Source organism: Miscanthus floridulus, chromosome 14 (genome assembly GCF_019320115.1).
Source record: "Miscanthus floridulus cultivar M001 chromosome 14, ASM1932011v1, whole genome shotgun sequence".
Classification (NCBI taxonomy): Eukaryota; Viridiplantae; Streptophyta; class Magnoliopsida; order Poales; family Poaceae; genus Miscanthus; species Miscanthus floridulus.
Window position 1 is genome coordinate 30466359 of NC_089593.1, and position 21714 is coordinate 30488072.

Here is a 21714-nt window from a genome sequence, read left to right on the forward strand (position 1 = left end):
ATATTTACTACAATACTGGCGGTTGGGTCTATGAACCGACAGTGTAGGCTTGCTCAACACTGCTGGCTTGAGCCAAGAACCGACACTCTTGAAGCAACCATCACTGTCGGTTGGCACTACAAACCAGCAGTGTTGTTCAACTGGACACTGCCGGGTGGAGCCAGGAACCGACACTGTTTCCTATAGATTAGTGTCAGTTTTTAAGGACCGACAGTGATGTCAACCCCCCATCACTGCCGGTATGCCACTGTCGGTTCAAAATCCGGCAGTGAAGTTGGTTTTTGAACCGGCGGTGATGTCCAGATCTGGGATATTGTATTATAATCGAATCATTTGATTACCATAATCCCATAACCCATTTTTTTATGATTATGGATCCGAAAAGTCCAAGGCCTTGTTTGGATACCCTTATGATTATTATAATCAGATTATGATCCAAACAAGATCTAAAGCCTTGTTTGGATACCCTTATTATGATTATTGTAATCAGATTATATAATCAGATTATGATCCAAACAAGATCAATTATGCAATCCCATAACCCAAGAAAAAACTTGATTTTTGGCAATTATTATGGATCTTAAAAGTCTAAATTGCCCTCACACCTTTCCTTTTCTTTTCAGTCATCTCCTCCTTTTCTCTTGGCCGCACGGACTCGTGGACAGAAAGCGCCGCCAGCCGCACGGACTTGCATACAGAAAGTGCTGCCGCGTGCGCTCGCCGTGGTTCCTCCCCAGCACGCGCCGTCGTTCCTAGCAAATTGGTCATGCACATTTTTTCTAGCAATCAATAGCGAAAAAAAGAGCATGCAAGGCTGCATGTGTATGGCGGCAACAGGTGCAACAACCAACGTCAGCTCAAAAGTGGCGCCAATCTAAAGGATAAAATAAGAATTTGTCACTTTAACCAACTAGAATCAACCATAATAATAATCTAGGGATCCAAACACTTTTGATTATTATATAATCCATAATCCTGATTATAATAATCACATACATAAGCTTAATTATGATAATCCACTAGTGATCCAAACAGGGTCTAAATTGCCCTCTCCCCACTCTACCCGAAAGCACTTTTCCCCTGACGGTAAGGAAGCACTCTCTGCGGCTGGCCAAGGAACGTCAGGAGCGTTGTGCGTTGAGCCTTACCTGATGGTCCACGCGTACCGACCGGGAAACCCACGTCTGAAAATATCGGCGCGCAGCGAAATCGCTGGGCAGACTCACGTGTCAGAGACAGCACGGCACAGCAAGGTAAAAAAAGGGCGCGGGCGCAGGGTTACGGGATCCAATCCGACGCGCACTTCTCCGGTTCCCAAACTGCGCTGCGCGTCCGTCTTGTGCTCCTCTCGCCCACTGTTCGCTCCTTGCCGCCTCACCGCCGCCTCCCGAAACCCCGCCGCCCCCGCCGGCCATCTCTTCCGGCGTCGCCGATGGCCATCTCTTCGCCTCCACCGCCGCCCCAAGAGCTCCCCCCCTCCCCCAACCACTACAGGTTCTTCCGCTCGCCACCCATCAACCCTGCTGCTCGAGTGTTGCCTCTTCTCTCCGAACCCGATGCCCCAAATGCTCCAGATCTAGTTCAGTCAAAAAAAAAAAAGCTTCAGATCTGAGTGCCAAGATTGTGAAGGGTTGTGCTGCAGTACCAGCTCACCATGTTGTTTGCTTCTGTCTGCCATCTCACAGTACTACGCTGGATCGAAGGTAAGTTGTCAGTCTGCTACTCTCATATTCTTTCTATTCTTTTTTTATGGGAAATTTTCTGAGGTAAATTGTGCTGTGTGCATGCCAGATGGAAAAGGGAAAGCATGGTCTGATGCATGATTGATCTCCCACCCTCAAATAATAAATCTTGAACTAGTTGGTAAGTTCTTTCTGACGAGGCTGATGCAGAATAGTGCTGGCTAGATGTCATTTTTACTAGTGGTAGATGAGATGAGGCTGATGCCAACGGCTTTTACTAGTGGCAGATGGGAGGATTGAGTGGTCTTCTTATGCCTGCCACATAGATATTAGTGTGTGAATGTGAATGCAATTAATTAACATCAGCTCTGCTTCAACAGTTAAGTATGCAGCTCTATACTTCAACAGTTCAGTCATAGTTTCTTTTTCTTCTTTGATATGGTGTACTGTGCTCTAGATTTAGGTTGTAAATATACTTGGATTTCCATGAGTCTAGGTCAGGGGCGACTGCTCAATACTTTCAAGATGGCATTAGCAACAGTTGAAGACATGTAGATAGAACAGGATAATGGGGGATTACTACCTGCTTTCAGTTTGGGACACTATAGCTAGCTTCTATGAAACCAATATATCTTTTGGCAGCCGGTTGTCATTGCTACCTGCTATATTTTAATATAGTTGTTTTCTGTAGTTTCTTACTGTAATGATGCTCGTTTGTTTGTTATCTTTTCATGGATCCAACATCAAGTATGTATAATTTCAGATTAGTCACTTTTAATACTCTGAGTTATGATTTGTGAAACTAAACTTTGTGAAGGATAGCTGAAAGTGCTCCCACTTAAGTTTTGTATCAGTGCTAATGTTGTGTGACAACTATCTTATTTGTGCAGAAAGCTCCTCTTTTTTTGCTTTATAAATGCGAGGCCTTTGGTGTGTTGATTTGTTTATGGCATATGCAAGTGATGTATCTTTCCTGTTTATGGTTGCTACCTCAACTGTATAAATTTGTTTGCAGTTTGCACATAGTTGAGAATATCTAGTTTGCTTACAGACATTCCAAGCATGAAAATGTGCAGATGTGCAACACTAACAATTAGTGTTGCAGGGTCCAGATGTGCAGTAGCAGGTTGGTTGGCAGCTCCTAAATGTGCTGCGAGGCAGCATGGCAGCTTCAGGTGTGGTGTGGCAGCACGGAGGCTCTGCACTGATAGCGCATGGTGCAGCAAGGGTGGTGAGCATCACCCTATTTACAATGAGCAGCTTTGTGATGTACTCGTGGGGATTAAATCTGAACATATATCTTGGGATTCTTTTACTCATGTTCTGTGGTGGTGGCTGGGGTCTGCAATTTGTATTTGCCTTATTTTTGAAACGGAACCGGTAGGAGAGCTGCCCGTTATATTAACAAGAAGAAAGCCTAGAAAGGCATTGCACTGTATTTGCCTTATGGTTATGTTTGTTGTGTCATGAGTTGTAAATTTGGGGCAGGTATTGGTTGTTGCTGTTGCTCATTTTTGCCTTTAGAACTGAGTTACCATTTGGTGATGCCTTATGGAAAGCTTGAGATGGAGATACTAGCTGATGTGCTTGAGCAGGAACATGACGAGATGGTAAGCACATGCTGACATGTATGAATGAATTAGTAAAGTTTCATGTTTGGTTCAATTTTAACATAGCTAATCGTTCAAATACGTGTGACACTAACAACTAGCATTGCAGGGCCCAGATGTGTAATATATTAGTAATTGGCATGACGAATCCTGAAATTGTAAGTGCAGAACCTATTTTTTGCTCCCTGAGTTCAAGTTGTGTATGTCATATGGAGTTCTTAATTTGTTTTGGGAGAATGTTAAATGTCTACATATGTTCTAACAACTGGTTTTGGGGTCATCTAAGTGAATAATGTATGCATTGTATCTGTAGCTTATAGAAACTTCGAATTTTAATTAGCTAGCATATGCTACTTTAATGTTTCCTTTCACCAAATGGATATAAGGGAATCCTTTTCTTGCAGGTGAAAAGGATCAAACTGCTTCTGCAGGACAAGACACTTTTCAGCTAGATTAGGTAAAAAATATTCATCAACTATCATATGCATACTTTACCTTTCCTCACTTAATACAAGCATGCATATGCCTACATTTGATTGTTTTCACATGTTTCAGGCCATCGACTATATATGGACTGTTTTAGTGCTTTACATAAGCAAATTGTGCTACTTGTACAGAAGGTGGGCAATTGTGATACTTGTACAGAAGGTGGGAAAGGGGAAGCATTGTGTTTACTTATATTTGCTTGAGCTCCAACTGTCAACCTCAGATTTGTCCAGCTGCTGCTGCCATCTCCCTCCAGCCCTCACTTAAATGAATTTTGAATAGCTGGTAATTTTTTGCCTCGAACACGCAGGAGAGCTGCGTATCATTGTATTAATAGAAGAAGAGAGAGTCATACATAGACCCAAACCCACACACACCCACTACTTCATGAAAACTGAATCACCGGTTTAAAACAAAAGGACGACCTGACATCTACAGCAGTCCTTCAAACTGCTCCTCCAGCAGTGAGCAGGGAGATCCCCTTGGCTCCTGCCATGCTCCACCAATGGGCCTCTTTCCTAGCCAAAGCCAGTACCGTATTTACATTTGGGGTTGCACCATTGAAAACAGTCATTTCTATGCCGCCAAATGCTCCAGGCTCCCAAAATGACTAGAGAATTCAGACCCTTCCTCAAATCTTCACTAGCAGCGTTATCCACCTTTCTCCACCATTCATCAAAGGACTGATCAGAAGGTTGTGGAGCAAGTGATGCAAAACCAAAATGCAACAGGAGGGAGAACCAAAAATCTCTTGAGAATACACAGCCCACAAGAAGATGCTGAATATTTTCCTCCTGTTGACCACAGAGAAGGCACTGTTCTGGATGAGGGAGACCCCTCCTTGCCAATCTGTCTGCTGCCCAACATCTGTTGTGAGCAACTAGCCACATAAAAAATCTGCATTTGGGGGGTGCCCAGGATTTCCAGATTCTCTCATTAGGTTCAAAGGAGACTGCTCCCTGAAACAGGGCATCATAAGCGCTCTTTGTTGTATATTGTCCCGAAGAAGATAACCTCCAGACATGCTTATCAGGAATATTTTCATTCAACTCCACATAATTAATGATGTCCCAGAGGTCTAGGTACTGAAACAAGGCTGTCATGCATATTTCATGGTGCAAGCGGTAGAGTCTTACCGCCTGTGACCGGAAGGACCCGGGTTCGAGTCGCGGTCTCCTCGCATTGCACAGGCGAGGGTAAGGCTTGCCACTGACACCCTTCCTCAGACCCCGCACAGAGCGGGAGCTCTCTGCACTGGGTACGCCCTTTTTATGTCCTCTATCCATTTCTCCTCCGTGAGGGCCTCCAACACAGTACGCTTACTAGATCTTCTTTTAGGGATCAGTGTAAAGATCAGGGGTGCTATGTCCTGAATTCCCTTGCCATCTAGCCATCTGTCCTTCCAGAAAAGCGTATTAGATCCACTTCCCACCTCTGTTATCACTGCCACAGAGATGAGGCCAGCTGCCTCTTTACTAACTTGGATAGGTAGATTTGCCCAAGGTTTGTTGGGCGCACTCCGCTTAAGCCACGGCCATCTTGCTTTTAAGGCAATACCCAGAGACTTTAAATCTGCTATCCCAAGACCACCCATTTCCCGGGAGCGGCACACTTTTGGCCAGGCAATGAGGCAGTGACCACCTTTTGCTTCTTTTCGTCCCTTCCATAGGAATGCTCTTCTGATCTTATCTATGGCTTTGATAGCCCAAGGTGGAAGATCTGTTGCCATAGCCACATAGATTAGAATTCCTGTGAGAACTTATTGCACTTGAATTACTCTGCCAGCACGAGTCATCAGATCTGCCTTCCATCCAGGTAGCTGATCTGCAACTGTCTATGATGGGTTGGACCTGCTCCTTGGTCAGCTTTCTGATGGTCAATGGTAGGCCCAAATACTTACAAGGAAAATCCAGCACTTCACAAGGCAACAAATTTTGAATGAGAGCCAAGTTTTCCTCGGCACAACGAATAGGCAGCACATTACTTTTTTGGACATTGGTCTTGAGGCCAGATGCTTCCCCAAATAATTGCAATAGCTGTAATGACAAATTAATATCCGCTGCAATAGGCTGGAGGAAAATGGCTACATCGTCAGCATATAATGAGATTATGTGCTGGATTGGTCTCCTGGATAAGGGCTGCAGCAGCCCACCTTCAGAAGCCTTTGTGAACATCCGATTTAACACATCCATAACCAGAATGAAGAGCATGGGAGAAAGACGGTCTCCCTGCCTCAGTCCCCTTCTGTGCTTTATACTTTCTCGTGGGATGCCATTGAGGAGGACCTGGGTGGATGAAAGTTGTTAAGAGACCACAAATTAAGTCACACCAGCGAGAACCGAATCCCAACTTTCTAAGAACCTCCAATAGAAAAGCCCAAGACACTGAGTCAAAAGCTTTGGTGATGTCTAGCTTGAGGAGTATTCTGGGCTGCTTTTGAGAATGTAAGATTTTTACTGTCTGCTGGACCATCATGAAATTATCTTGAATAAACCTTTGTTTGATGAAGGCACTCTGATTGGGGGACACCATCTCATCCAACCGGCCTGCAAGCCTATTAGCCAGGATTTTGGTCACTAGTTTGGCAAAGCTGTGAACCAAACTAATGGGCCGAAAGTCCTTGACATGAACAGCATTCGACTTTTTTGGAATCAGAGTAATGAAGGCAGAGTTCAGTTTCCAGAGATTTCTGAAATTTCTACTCTAGAGAGAGTGGACTGCTGCCATGGCATCGTTCTTAATAACTGTCCAACAGCTTTTGTAGAATCTACCAGTGAACCCATCTGGGCCAGGTGCCTTATCAGATGGCAGCTCTTTTATGGTGTTCCAAACTTCTTCTTCCGAGAAAGGCAAATCCAAAGCTTCCAGATCAAAGCTTGGGCTACCAAGGGTGTCTAGGTTGATGGTTCTTTCTCTAGCGCACTCTATCCCAATGAGATTGTCATAAAAATTCAGTACCGCAGCTGTCTTCTCTTCATGTTTTGTGATGACCTGATCTCCTTCATGAAGTTTGGGAATGTTCTTTTTTCTATATCTTGCATGCTGATGAAAAAGCCTTGTGTTGGCATCCCCTTCCTTTAACCATCCTATCCTAGACCTGAGTCTGGCTATTGTTCTCATCAGTGATGCTAGCGCCAGAGAGTGTTTCTTTAGATTGTTACGCAGCCACAATTCATGTGGTTGGAGAGGCCTGCTTTCTTGTGCAATTTCAAATTGGTGGATGACTTCTTTTGCCAACAGCAACTGAGATTTGATGTGTCCAAACTTCTGACTGACTCCAGCTCTGTAATCCTCTGGCTGTTGCCTTAAGCTTCAAAGCAAAGGTTTCGAGAGGGCAATGAGTGGGCTGTACAGCCTCCCATGTATCCCTCACAACATCCAGGAATCCATCTAGAGAGGGCCAGAAAGCTTCAAAGTGAAATCTTTTCTTGCTCCCAATAATGTCCTGCAGCCCAAGAATCAGGGGACAGTTGTCCGAATCAATAGAAGCAGCACTCTAAAGTGTGATATCTTGCCTTACATAACTGATAACTGTGATTACGTTCTTGTCATAAAAAAAATTGAGTATAGCTTTTGCAAAATTATTTGGACAATGTTACACAATTGGGATTGGAGAAAACATTCTGTGGACTGCTTGTGTGTGATAAACTGCTAGTCACAACTAGCTGTTTAATTGGTCTATAGAAAATTTGTTACTGCTAATATAACTCTTGTCTCCATCTTTCATGGTTCATGTGCCAAATGTAAATATATTCGGACACCGTCCTACTCAAGTGTTGTATCCTTTAGGCTAGATAAATCTAAACATTCAGAAAATCCATCCCCATCAATCTGTCATTCCAACAGTGATGGCCATTGAGTAGTGATGGTATGATCTTTTTCCTATGAAATCTGAGCACTAGTTACTAATAATTTCTTTTTGATGCAGAGTGCAACTGGAGATGGATCCTCTCATGCTTTAGCAAACCTGGACAACAGTGATGTCCATTGAGTAGTGAGGGATGGAAGTAACTTGGTAAGGGTTGGAGCCAGCATACTTTGTGAGTAATTTTGGCACCAGGGAATGTAGCTTGTGTGGCTGTCTTGGTTGGGCGACAGCACAAATTATTAGAAAAATTATCTAGCTACTCCCATCCAGAATGTAGCCAGCCAATCCATTTTTTCCTTGTTACTGCCCACGCTATGTGCTAGAGCGAAACACCGTTTAGGCAGCTGTAGCTCCATGTTGCTTGCTCCGATGTGTGACTTAGGGAGATAGTAGCTTCATACTGCCAGATGTATGACTTAGCTAGCAACTTAGGTTCTCTGCTAACTTTGTGTTGCATTCAAGGCAGTTGCTTCATGTATGACTTCGGTTGGCACATGTTGCCAGATGTATGAATTTTAAGTGATGATGATATATGTATTGAGACTCCTGAATATAACATTTATGGCCTCCTTATGGTGGAATGGTTCATTGATCTAATGTGAGTTTAAGTGGATTTAAATTATTTGAATGGGAGGCTGAACATAAGGGATAGTTTATGTTGGGTTCTTGATGGTTTATTATGACTGAAAAATACTTTACTCACGGGTGGGCACCGTCGGGGAAGGGAAAAGAGTTTTCCTGACGGTTACTATGGGGAAGCCAAACAGGATCTCTGACGCTGGGTTACCGACAGGAAAGGTTTACAAACACTCTTGACGGGATAAGGCCGACAGGGATTGATTCCCTGACGGTGAGGAGAAAACGACGCGGAACGTTATCCCTGACGGTTGAGGCCGTCAGTAAATATTCTGTTATGGTTCACCCCTGACGGCAACCGTCACTGATGGTCTTCCCTTGACGGTTTTCGACACTTTCCCTGTCGCCTGTCGGAACAGGCCGTCACGGGAAAACTTGCCTGGGTACTGCACCTTTCCTTATTCTTTTACCGTCCATCTCCTTTTCTCTCGGCTACACGGACTCGCGGACAAAAAGCGCCGCCACGCGCACTCACCGTGGTTCTAGCAAATTGGTCATGCACATTTTTTCTAGTGTCAAAAGCCAGCCATGCACGACTGTATGTGTATGGCGGCAATAGGTACAACAACCAACGCCAATTCAAAAGTGGCGCCCATTAATGGTCTATTTGGAACGAAGGAATCCAAAACATAGGAATAGGAAAAAACGCAGAAATAAGGTATGATGAAAAGTGAAAAACTATAGATTTCAAAACACAGGAACAGAAAATTTAGGCTGTTTAGAACACAGGAATTTATAACATAGGAATTGTAACATGTTAGGCAAATATGGGTACTAATTACTATATCTATTAGGCACGGATATGACCCCACAAGCTGTGGGTCCCATAACTACTGCAGTACCTCAATTGTTATCCGGTCCTCCTCTCTTTCTTTTTCTTGAACGCAGACTTTCTCGTTCTTATCTAATCCTCGTTCTTTTCTGCTCATCTCATCTCTCTAGTTCTGCTTGCAGCAAGCAGCAGTGAAGCTGAACGCTGAGTGCAGGGGAGCGGGCATGCGGTGAGCCCAAGGGCCAGGGGAGGGCGGCGCGTTCCTCCGTTCACCGTAGAGAAGCTAAGCAACCGACGAGGAGCCATGGTAGGAGACTGACGAGAGAGCCATGGCGGCAGTGATGGTCCAAGCAGACCAGACACCATGTTCTTCCCGCCTTAACTGCTCTTTTTCCCCTCCACTTCACACGTGCTACCTCGGCGGGCTTCAGCGAAGGAAAACAAAAAAATGGATCAGACTGGATCCTTTCATTCCCGTGAAATTGCTTCGCAGCTACAGTATTCCAGAGGAACGGTTTGGACGATTCCTCCGTTCCAAACGCTCACATGAGTTTCCTTTTCTCTGTTTTTGATTCCTACAATTTTCCTATGGTATTCCTTCCATCCAAACACCCCCTAAAGGGTAAAATAAGAATTTATCACTTTAACCAACTAGAATCAACTATAGTTAATAATCTAAGGATCCAAATACTCTTAATTATTGTAATCCATAATCCTAATTATAATAATCACATGCATAATCCTGATTATGATAATCCACTTGTGATCCAAACAGGGCCACAGAGCAAATAATTGAAGACAACCGGATCTGCACACTTACAATGCACGTGTTGTTTATTTTATTTGAAGAGAACCTGGCAGGAAATCCATCGGAACACGTGCTGTTTAAGGTTTGGCAGTACAGATGAAGTCTTTCATAATGGGAGATCCCAAAATAAAAGGAAAACAAATGAAAAAAAGAGACAAGGAAGATACAATTTTGCGTTTGGCAACCAAGACCGGAAATGTGAGGCCAAATTGCCAAAGCACAAGAGCAACACTAATAATACAACCAGCTACCGGCTACATATAGTAGTTACTGTTAGTTTTCGTTTTGGTCATGTTCATCAGATCGGGATGTATTGCATAGGAATAGTATAGGTGTTCGGGATTTGCATGAGAGGCAGAGAGAAGGGGAGTGAGATGTAGCAAACCATCGAAAGCCATAGTGGTCGAAGCTCCGGCCGGGGTCTCGTTGATGGACGCCATCTGCGCGCCGGCAGCGACGTTCGGTGGAGAGGGAGGAGTTGGCGCTGTGGCGTCCTTGGCGGCGGCGTGTGCGTCGGGGTGGCGTTGCCGGCGTCGGTGGTGCTTCCCGTCGCTGGCAGCGCCCCTTCTCAAGATCGGGTCTAGGGTTAGGATGTCGGTGGGGTGACTGGCGGCGCGGTGAACCTTGTACTGCGAGCCCGGCCCCCACCTTTCCTTTATAGCGCTGTGCGACGGGGGCCCACCAACCATGTAGGGTTGGGCGCCCCCGATCAGGGCGCGAGAACAAGGCCCAGAAGGCCGTTGGGCCTAACTGGTGGGAGATCAAACCTAACATTCTCCCCCTTGATCTCTCATCTATTCTTCGTTCTTTAATTTCATACTCAAAACTTTCAATTCATATTTTTCTTGCTTCCATCCTATTTCATCACAGATTAGTGCATAGAACTGTCCCATCGTCACAGCAATTAGTGCCGTTAGACTAACAGCTACAATACACTTCTCCGTTTTGAAATGTAAACTTTCTTTGGGCCCTTCGTATGTTCGGGAATCATAGGCTTTCCCTTAAACCCATGCCGGCTACGTGTTCTCTGAACACGTTGGGTGGTAAGCCCTTTGTGAGCGGATCCGCGAGCATTTTCTCTGTACTTATATGCTCAAGATTTATTATATGATCCCGAACTTTATCTTTCACAACATAGTACTTTATGTCAATGTGTTTGGCAGCACCACTTGACCTATTGTTGTGAGCGTACTGTACCGCTGGATTGTTATCACAATACAATCTCAGTGGTTCATTTATATCATCAATCACTTTCAATCCGGGTATGAATTTCTTCAGCCAATTCACCTGCCCCGTTGCCTCATAGCATGCTACAAACTCAGCATACATTATCGAGGATGTAGTCATGGTTTGTTTGGAGCTTTTCCACGATATAGCCCCTCCTGTGAGAGTAAATACATATCCTGACGTGGATTTTCTTTTATCTCCCGCATAATCAGAATCTGAATACCCTTCTATCTGCAGGGAATCAGATCTTCTATACGTAAGCATGAGGCCTTTCGTACCCTGCAAATAACGCAGGACTTTCTTCACTAATTTCCAATGTTCAATTCCTGGATTCTTTTGATATCTGCCAAGTAACCCGGTAACAAAAGCTAAGTCAGGGCGTGTACACACTTGAGCATATTGTAAACTTCCAATAGCTGAAGCATATGGTACCGCTTTCATTCGGTCAATTTCATATTGGTTCTTGGGACACTGATGTTCCCCAAATCTATCGCCCTTGACTATAGGAGCAGGCGAAGGACTGCACGCATGCATACTAAATTTCTTTAGGACCTTTTCTATGTATGCCTTTTGCGATAATCCTAGAACCCCTTTTCTCCTGTCTCGGTGAATCTCTATTCCCAAAACGAACGAGGCCTCACCGAGATCTTTCATATCAAAGTTTGAGGACAAGAATTTCTTCGTTTCCATTAGTAGATTGATATCACTACTGGCAAGCAAGATATCATCCACATACAAAATTAGGAATATGTACTTTCCATTCCTGAACTTTGCATAAACGCAATTGTCCTCAACATTTTCTTCAAACCCAAAACCTTTTATCGTTCTATCAAACTTCAAATACCACTGACTTGAAGCTTGCCACAATCCGTAGATTGATTTCTTCAGGCGGCATCCCATATTTTCCTTTCCTTTTACGACAAAACCTTTCGATTGTGCCATATAGACATTTTCTTCCAAATCCCCATTTAGGAAAGCCGTCTTTACATCCATTTGATGTAACTCCAAATCATAGTGGGCTACAAGTGCCATTATAATTCTGAAGGAATCTTTACATGAGACTGGAGAAAACGTCTCATTGTAATCAATCCCTTCTCTTTGCGTGAAGCCTTTCGCCACAAGTCACGCTTTAAATCTTTCTATATTCCCTTGGGAGTCATATTTCGTTTTGTAGACCCATTTACAGCCTACTGTTTTGGCTCCTTTAGGAATATTTTCTAAGTCCCAAACTTTATTGGTACTCATTGATTTCAATTCATCTTCCATGGCGTTAAGCCACTTTGATGAGTGGTCGCTTCTCATGGCTTCTTCAAATGAGGTGGGATCATCCCCCATCTGACATTCTTCTGTTTCATAAACTTCATAGTCATCAGTAATAGCTGATCTTCTTATTCTTTGAGACCTTCTAGGTGCCTCCGGCACTTGTTCCACATTGGGTTGTTGTTGTTCTTCCTCATGTGCAACATTTGGTTCTATAGGTTCCTCAAGGATAGGTTCCTCGAGGACAGGTTCCTCATGTTCATTCATTGTCGCCACGGGAGAACTTGCAACAGGTGTTGGCACTACAGTGTCTTGCACTATCGGTGCAACAGCAGCAGGTAGCGTGAAGAATGGTTCTTCAACCATCGGAGTGGGTACATGTACCTGCTTCTCCTATAGGCTGATTTCTCATGCTACCATGCTCCCCCTGATCATGTTATCCTCCAAGAACACAGCGTGTCTTGTTTCTACAATCTTCATATGTCTGTCAGGACAATAGAAGCGATATCCTTTCGATCTTTCTGGATAGCCAATAAAATGGCAGCTAACTGTCTTGGAGTCTAACTTTCCTATGTTTGGGTTAAACACTTTTGCCTCAGCCGGACAGCCCCACACACGCAAATGGTTAAGTGAGGGTTCCCTTCCTATCCATAATTCATACGGTGTTTTAGGCACCGATTTACTTGGTATTCGATTAAGTATGTGAATGGCGGTTTTCAGTGCCTCCATCCATAAACTAATCGGTAATGTGGAGTAACTCATCATGCTTCTTACCATATCCATTAAGGTACGGTTACGTCTTTCAGCCACTCCATTCTGCTGAGGCTCCCCCAGTGTGGAGTACTGAGCAACTATGCCATTTTCTTGTAGGAACCTTGCAAATGGTCTAGGAATTTGGCCATATGGGGTATGTCGCCCATAGTACTCTCCACCTCGGTCTGATCGTACTATCTTGATTTTCTTATTGTGCTGATTTTCAACTTCAGCTTTAAATATTTTGAATTTATCCAATGCTTCCGATCTTTCTTTAATTGGATAAATATTGCCATAACGAGAGTAGTCGTCTGTGAATGTTATAAACGAGTCATAACCATCCACACTTTTCACAGGAAAAGGACCACATATGTCTGTGTGGATTATTTCTAAAATTCCTGTGCTTTGTTTGGCATCTTTCTTAATTTTCTTGACATACTTTCCTTTGATGCAGTCAATACATTTTTCTAAATCTGAAAATTCTAAGTGCGGGAGAATTGATTCCTTAACCAATTGTTCCATTCTCCCCCTCGAAATATGGCCCAAGCGACAATGCCATAATTTCGAAGAGACAGTATCAATTCTCTTCCGCTTCTTAGTTACATCCGCAGATGGGGAATCATTCACATTCTCATCGCATACATTATTCGCATTCTCAGCAAGAGATAATAAATAAAGCTTGTCTTGTTGGAAGGCAAGACCAACACATTTATTATTAACCAATATCTTACACTTGCCATCACCAAAATGGCAATCAATTCCATCATCATCAAGTTTCAAAACACTTATCAAATTTCTACGCAAAGAGGGAACATAAAGTACTTCTTTAAGTCTAAGTACAAAACCATTATTCAATTCTAAAGAAAAATCTCCAATGGCTTCAACATTGGCTTGCACTCCATTTGCAACTTTAATCGTTCTTTCTCCTCTTTGCAAGGTTCTCGTCCCACTTAACCCCTGTAAGGAATTTGTAACATGAGTAGTTGCTCCTGAATCAACCCACCAAGTGGATGTATCATAACATAAATACAGGGATTCATCTACAAATGTAATAAATTCATCACATTTCTTTAGCAGAGATTTCAGGAAGTCTGGACAATCCCTCTTGTAGTGTCCCTTCTTGAAGCAGTGCTTGCACTGATCTTTTTCAGCTCCACCATACTGCTGATTCTCAGAATCCTAGGGTTTCTTTCCCTGTGAATTGGAGGAAGAGGTCTTATCCCACTTAGGTTTCCCTTGTGGTTTAGAATTCTTGCCATTAAAGTTCTTTCTTTTGTTATCCTTCACAAAATGAGTAGATTCACCTTGTGAGGACTTTATCCTCTCATCTTCTTGAGCACACATTGAGATGAGTCTTTCTATGCCCCCTCTTTCAGGCTGCATATTGTAATTCACAATAAAGGTGTCATATTCTTTTGGCAAAGAAGCAAAAATCAAATGAATAAGGAAATCCTCCTCCTTCAAATTCATTTCTTTTAGCTTAGATGCCGTAGTGTTCATCTTCAAAATGTGCTCTCTTATGCTACCACCAGTGAATTTCTCATTCACAAGCTTCTTAATCAGTGAACTTGCTGTGGCCTTGGTAGACCCAGTAAACTGACTCTTGATTTTCTCAAGATATTCTTTGGCAGTAGCACATTCAGGGATTGAGCCCCTTATCTGTTCTTCTATGGTAGCTTTGGCTACCAATAGGCACTTGCGGTTGGAGAGAGTCCATTGCCTATGTTCAAGGTCATATTTCATTCTTATTTCGGCATGATCACGCTTTCGAGCAGCTAAATCATCGTCAGATTCATTGTCACCTCTCACCGGGTCCTCTGGCTCAGTAGGACACGGTGAGGTGATGGCAAAATCGACCTCTCCCAACGCAAGTTCCAATTCATACTTCTCCCGCCACACACGGTGATTGGTCCCATTGAGTGTCGGGATGTTGGCAATGTTCACAATGCATTTGCCTCCTGAAATCACACCAGAGTAAGTAAGAAACATTTATACATAAAATTTCATGCTTTAACTCAACGTTGGTCAAATTAAAACTTATAATTCATCTATGCAAACATTTTACATCACCGTTGGGCAGAAGTAAAATTAATGCACAATTTCTTATGGATAAAAAATTATAATATTGTTATTAACAACGTTGGTCAGAAAATAACAATATCATAATCGCATCAAAATTATCAGAAATTCATTTCTCTTAAAATTAAATTATCCCGTTGGTTCAAATTTAATCAAAGAGAACAATAATTATCATGCACAGCGGAAACATTAATAATCTTTTCATATTATTATTTTCCAGAAGCACTAAAATTTTCACTGTTTTCTGAGCAAAATATCGTTGGATAAAATTTGCACAGAAAATTGTATCAAAATCATTCAAATTCATCAAAATATGCATTAAAATTGCTCCTAGAAAATAATAAGAATTTTTTTCTTCTTCCTTCTTTCATTTCAGCCCAGCGTGGCCCAAGACGCGCTGAAAACCAGCTCGGCCCAGCTGTCCTCGCGCGCACAGGCCGCACCCAGGCCGCAACCTAGGCCTGGGCCGGCAAAGCGCCTCAGCAGCGCGCTCCCGCCTGGGTCTCGAGTTGGCCCAGCGAATCTCGAGCGTCCGTCTCGATCCGACGGCCAGGCGCACATTTCGCCGAGTATAAAACCGCGATGCCGCGCCCGATCGAGCAAACCCTAGGTCATTTTCATTCGGTCTCTCTCTCTCTCTCTTCGCCTCACTGCTCTCTCTCTTCTCCTTTCTCAGTCGCAGCACAACCGAGTGACCGAGAGCGAAGGAACGGGCGCTCCATGGCGCCGTCGTCGGCCCCCTCGTCGGCGCGCGTGGTCCCCAACGGGTGAGCACACCGCCATCGAGCGGCCTGGCCGCGGCGCCCCTTGGCCGAGCCCAGCGAGCAGCGAGCCGAATCGGCGCTTCTTCTCCCGCGCCGGCGAAAAAGCCGGTTCGGCTCTTCTTCTCCCGCGCCGGTGACGGTGAGTCCGCCCCCTTTTAACCTTCTTCCCTGTCCTTTCTTTCTACTAGGATTAATCCATGGTGGGGATGGGGAAAAATTAGGGTTAGGGTTCGATTTTTGCCGATTCGGTTTTCTGTATTTTTTTTATTTCTTTTCTTTTTCGTTCATCCGAATAGGAAACTAGGGTTAGGGTTATGGTTTCGACCCTCCTTTCTTTCTTCTTCCCCTTCTTCCCTCTTTCAGATTTGGGTCTAGGGTTTTCTTTCTATTTTCTTTTCCCGATCCGCATCAGATCGGTCGGTTTCATTTCCTTTCTTACCCCGATTTGATTTCTTGTCGAACCGTGTCTCTGATACCATTGTTAGTTTTTGTTTTGGTCATGTTCATCAGATCGGGATGTATTGCATAGGAATAGTATAGGTGTTTGAGATTTGCATGAGAGGCAGAGAGAAGGGGAGTGAGATGTAGCAAACCATCGAAAGCCATAGTGGTCGAAGCTCCGGCTGGGGTCTCGTTGATGGACGCCATCTGCGCACCGGCAGCGACGTTCGGTGGAGAGGGAGGAGTTGGCGTTGTGGCGTCCTCGATGGCGGCGTGTGCGTCGGGGTGGCGTTGCCGGCGTCGGTGGTGCTTCCCGTCGCTGGCAGCGCCCCTTCTCAAGATCGGGTCTAGGGTTAGGATGTCGGTGGGGTGACTGGCGACGCGGTGAACCTCGTACTGCAAGCCCGGCCCCCACCTTTCCTTTATAGCGCTGTGCGACGGGGGCCCACCAACCATGTAGGGTTGGGCGCCCCCGATCAGGGCGCGAGAACAAGGCCCAGAAGGCCATTGGGCCTAACTGGTGGGAGATCAAACCTAACAGTTACATCATCACTATTAATACATGAACCACTTTGTGCCTCTCATAAAGTTATTTTTGTTCTTTTATCCAAGCCGACTGTCACTAATGCCACGCGTCCAGCCTAAACGGGTCACTGATGACCCTTTATGAGTGACCCATTCAGTCAATACGCATCACTGATGACCCTGTATCAGTGACCCATTCAGTCAATACGCTTCACTAATGACCCTTTACAGCGACGCGTACAGCGAACATAGTCTCTGATAACAATTTAAAAAAACAAAAAAAATAAAAAACTTCGATCGTTGTCTTTATATACAGCTAAATAACAAACAAACCCACTCTTTCAATACAAGATCCACTCATTCAATACAAGATCACTCATTCAATACAAGATTCACAATTTCAATTCCATCCAAATAGGCCAATGGGATGTGAAAAAAGACTACACTGTGTTATAGGGCTGTGGAGAATTATAAGTTTAGAGTTTTGCAAACTACTACCGTGCCGCTGTGAAGATGCCAGCATCCTTGCTGGAGTCCTAGTAGCCCACCATTATCTGCAAAGTTAAGAAAAACATACACTTAAGTTTCAAACAAAAAATGATGAGAACTGAAGATCCTAGTACTTGCAGCTACCATTCTTCAGTCTGAGATATCCACATATAAGTAGGTACAAACTAGTAAGGTCTGTCGATGTTTGACCACCGATAGCCTGCCACGGGGGTATCCGGGCAGTATGTTTGGGCTTCAGCGTATGCTGAACTCGACGGTAAACACAAGAGACAGTCGATTTATCCTGGTTCGGACCCTCGATCATAGATTGAGTAATAGTCCTACGTCCAGTCGGCATTAGCCTTTGCGTTAGATTGATTGTAAAGTGTTGTTCAAAAGTCCCCTCTCTAGGAACCCTGCCCTCCCTTATATAGCCAGGAGGTCAGAATCCTAGTCGGTTTACAATGAAAGTTCCTAGTAGGATTACAGAATAATACTACTACTAAGATTACATGGGAAGAATCCTAGTTAGACTAGATCTTCTCCCTTCCTTGCGGGGTATCCCGTGGGTCCCGCACCGACAAGCCCCCGAGCACTTCATGGTTGAACTCTGGAAGCCTCGTCTTGTTCCTTCAGATCTTGTCGAGCAGGAACAAGAGTCGTCCGAGTGCTTTCTTGAGCGAAACCATGTAGCGCTTCGTGAGATCTTTGCGTGGTGTGTACCTTTTTGAAGAAAAAAGTACTCCCATTTGGGTGCAGCCCCCGAGCCTCTTGCTATTTGGCACAAGGAGCTGGAGGGTCTTTTCTTGAAATCGCTCCGAATCTTCGTCGAAGGGCTCCTGAGCATATACCCGGGTTCTTTGTCAAAAAGAGCTCGGATATAGCTAGGTCCGGGTTCTTTTTGTCGTGTGGCCTTAAAGTGGTCTGTCTTGGAGAAGTCTTCTGATTGATGTGCGCTTTTTTGAAGGAAAAAGTGCACTCACTGAGTGTAGCCCTTGAGCCTCTTGCTATTTGGAACAAAAAGTTGGAGGGTCTTGAATCTTAGTTGTTCAAATGACTGGAAGCCTTTCTTATTGCAGCCCCGAGCATATATCTGGGTTCTTTTATCCGAAAAGAACTCGGATACATGATCTTGGCATGTTCTCTGGTAGTCTGCTGTTGTCAGATGTAGTTGTATGGTGGTGGTTGATAGTAAATGCTGTTTGTTCACGAGTTGTATAGTGTTGGTATATTCTTCCGAATATGCTCGTTCTTGAGTACTGCTCCTTCACGCCTGAGTCCTCCATTATTGAGTTCTGTCTTTTCACTTTGTCCTTTGTTAGGCTTGTTTCGTTGGTGCTCTTGGTCCATGTGCACCACTCCTTCGGTCTATAAATACCCTCCTAGAGTGCTATTTTGATTCATTAAGCATTTTGTTGTTTGTTCTGAAGTCTCTGTAGTCACGAATATGGTAGTTTGTGAAGTAGAGCAACCCCCGGACGTATTTTGTAGTTCTTATATATCTTGTCGTAGCTGGAGAAAGTCTTGTGATAGGGATTAAAGGTAGACTAATCCCGCAGCAACAATGTACCAGGAGGTACGTGTCGGTAGTTGGAGGAAGTCTTGTGATGTGGGCTTCGTTCCTTCATCTAGCAGTTCTGGGTTGATCCTCGTCGCCTGCCCTGAGACTGTCCGGTGCAGATCAGCACCATATCCAGCATCACATCAGACTTGGGTAGACAGATGCTTGCCGGCCTTCTCTGCTCCATGTTGTCCCGCCGTTCTGCAGATTTCCGCCTTGGATGCACTGCGTCCGTCCTTTGAAGAAAACAATGTAGCCGAGTGCGGTTTGTTCTACTGAGTAGCAATTTGGAACACGTAGTCGTTCTAGAGCCTAGCTGTGTCTGGGTTCCTCTTTGCTACCTTGCTTGTCGTAGTACTGAGTTTGTTGGGTCTTGTAAGATGTGTAATCTTCTATTTTTTGAAATCATTTGTAATAGAAAGAATCTTGTCTTCTGAGTTGTCATTCTTTATTCTGCTGATGTCCCGGTTGTCTATGAGATTCCCGAGTTCTTTATGTTAGGACTGGGTTATTATGTTCATTGTGAGGTAACCTTCCATTGCTTCATGGCTGATGAGTTCTTTTTGCAGCAATATGGTAACTCTGCCGTTTTGCTAGATGGATAAGTCTGAAATCTGCCCGTTGAACTGTACCGTTGTGTGGATTTGTGCCTTCCGTCATTTTAGCTGTGTCAGTAAATGGACCATTGCGTTCTCACACCGTGTTTTAATGGGCCCGGTGGGCCACGTTTTACTGCTGTAAAATCTATTTAAAGGCCTTTCATCTTCTTCTTCTTCACTGCTCCGCTTTTGCCTTGAAACCCTAGTTTTTAGAAATCCACCACCGCCATTTTTGCCGTCATCTGAGCGCCGCCATCTGAGCCTCATCTTTCCCTAGTGCCTTTTTGCTTCTGCTAGTACATGGGTAGGAAGAAAACTATGAGCAAGTCCCAGGCAGCCTTCGTGGACGAGGAGTCATCACTTTCTGTGATCGAGAACCAAGAGTTCATGGCCATGAGGGCTGCCCAGAAGGTTTGGCCGGCTCCGACAACGACTAACGACTAGCTTCGTGAGCTTGTTGGCGATGGTCTGATCTAGAGCAAGGACATTGCTGAATGGAGGACTCCAGGTGAGCATCAGGTCCCTACTCCAGGTCCTAGTGAGATTATTCTTTTCATCTCCTTTATCCGTGCTGGACTTTGCCTCCCTGCTTCCGCCTTCCTTCATCGATTTCTCGGTTATTTTGGGGTTAGCTTGAACCATCTTGCTCCCAATGCCGTCCTTCATCTTTCAGTCTTTGTTCATCTTTGTGAAACTTTCCTTGGAATTTCTCCTTCTCTTTCTCTCTTTCGTTACTTCTTTCGTCTGAAGCCACAACCCCGCCGCGAAGACACCAATGTTCTTGGTGGCTACGGGATTCAGTTTCGCTAGGGTCTTAAAAGCAAATTCTTTGACTATGACCTGGTTGATTCTATGAGGGATTGGCGTGCCGACTGGTTTTATACAGCCAATTTGATTCCTTCTCTCGCTGTTCATTCTAGATCTGGTCCCTCGGTTAATGACCGATGGGAAAAGAACCCTCTGATGTCGAACAAGCTCCAAGCGATCCAGCCGTTTCTTGAGAGGATAAGTACTCTGAAATAATAGGGCTTGACCGGCTTCGGTATCGTCTCGAGTTTTCTTTGCCATCGTGTTCAGCCTCTGAAGGAGCAAGAGAACTTTGGTTTTGAGTACTCTGGGGCTGATGATCCTTCTCGCATGGTCCCTGCCCTTGAGTTGACTGACGAGAAGGTACTCGAGCGTCTTCAGAAGATGCTAAAAGGAGCAAGCGTTGTTCCGCTTACTGTCTCCGAGTACTGTGCAAACAACCCGCCTCCAGCTGTAAGTTATTTTCTCTTTGTGCGGGTACTTTTTGTATTTCTTTTGCTGTTATCCATTTTTTGCTTAATCTTCCTTGTCTTGTTTTATTCTTTTTGTAGGAATTGGGGCGTAACTTTGTTGACCCGATCCCCCTTGATGACTGCCCTGCCATTGTGGGAACTAGGGATAGTCTTGCTGGGGCATCCTTGACCAGTAAGTCTCTAACCGCCACAATGTTTCCTGGTGTTTCTTCCGCCAACCTTGATGTATATGTTGAGTATATTCCTCGTCTAGTTCCTCGAGCTCCTCGTACTGTCGGCAAGAGGGGGCGAGCTGAAAGTTCTTCTTCTGGTTTGTCTTCTGCCAAGAAGTCTCACCGATCGAGTACTCGTCCAGGTACTCTAGTTGTAGCTAGCATGCTCTTAGGTGAGCATATTAATACGCTCTGTCCTTTTGTTGTTTGTTTTTGTCTTTAACCGAGATCTTTTGTCCTTTTTTAGCTGGTGCTTTGGTGACCTTGGTCGAGAGTGAGGAAGAAGAGGATGATGATGCGGCCCTTGTTACGCATCGGTGAGTTCTTTTCTTGTTTTCCTGTTGTTGAACCCCTCCTTTGTGTTGACTTTGGTCTTGATTTCCTTGTAGTAAGCGATCGTCGGGTACCAGTTCTTCTGGGGCTCTGGCACCGAGTTCTTCTGTAGCTCTGGTACCGAGTTCTTCTGGGGCTCCGGTACCAGCTACGCCGCTCCTGTCGCCGAGTGGCGGTGACGTTTTTGCTGCCATAGTTCCTGCTGTAAGGTCTTCTTTTGGTTTTATGAAGAAGAAGATAGCTGAGTAAGTGATTCCTTGTTATGCTTCTTTGCTTCTCTTTTCATTTTTCCCTGACTCATATTCTTATCGTCGATTTTTCTTATCATC

At 44.5% G+C, this 21714-nt stretch overlaps 1 long non-coding RNA gene across 8 annotated transcripts; it reads left to right on the forward strand.

The window, feature by feature from the left end:
• The first annotated feature begins 1244 nt into the window (after positions 1-1244).
• Positions 1245-8226, forward strand: LOC136505232 (uncharacterized). 8 transcript variants are annotated; one of them, XR_010771149.1, is made up of 7 exons: positions 1245-1703; positions 1792-1863; positions 2788-2913; positions 3171-3292; positions 3402-3450; positions 3697-3749; positions 3848-8226. It is a non-coding gene; the product is annotated as an uncharacterized lncRNA (long non-coding RNA). The 8 variants fall into 8 exon arrangements; XR_010771146.1 differs by adding an exon at positions 1964-2061 and having other exon boundaries at positions 1246-1703; positions 2788-3292; XR_010771145.1 differs by having other exon boundaries at positions 1247-1703; positions 2788-3292; positions 3848-4063; positions 7707-8226.
• The last annotated feature ends 13488 nt before the right edge of the window (positions 8227-21714 follow it).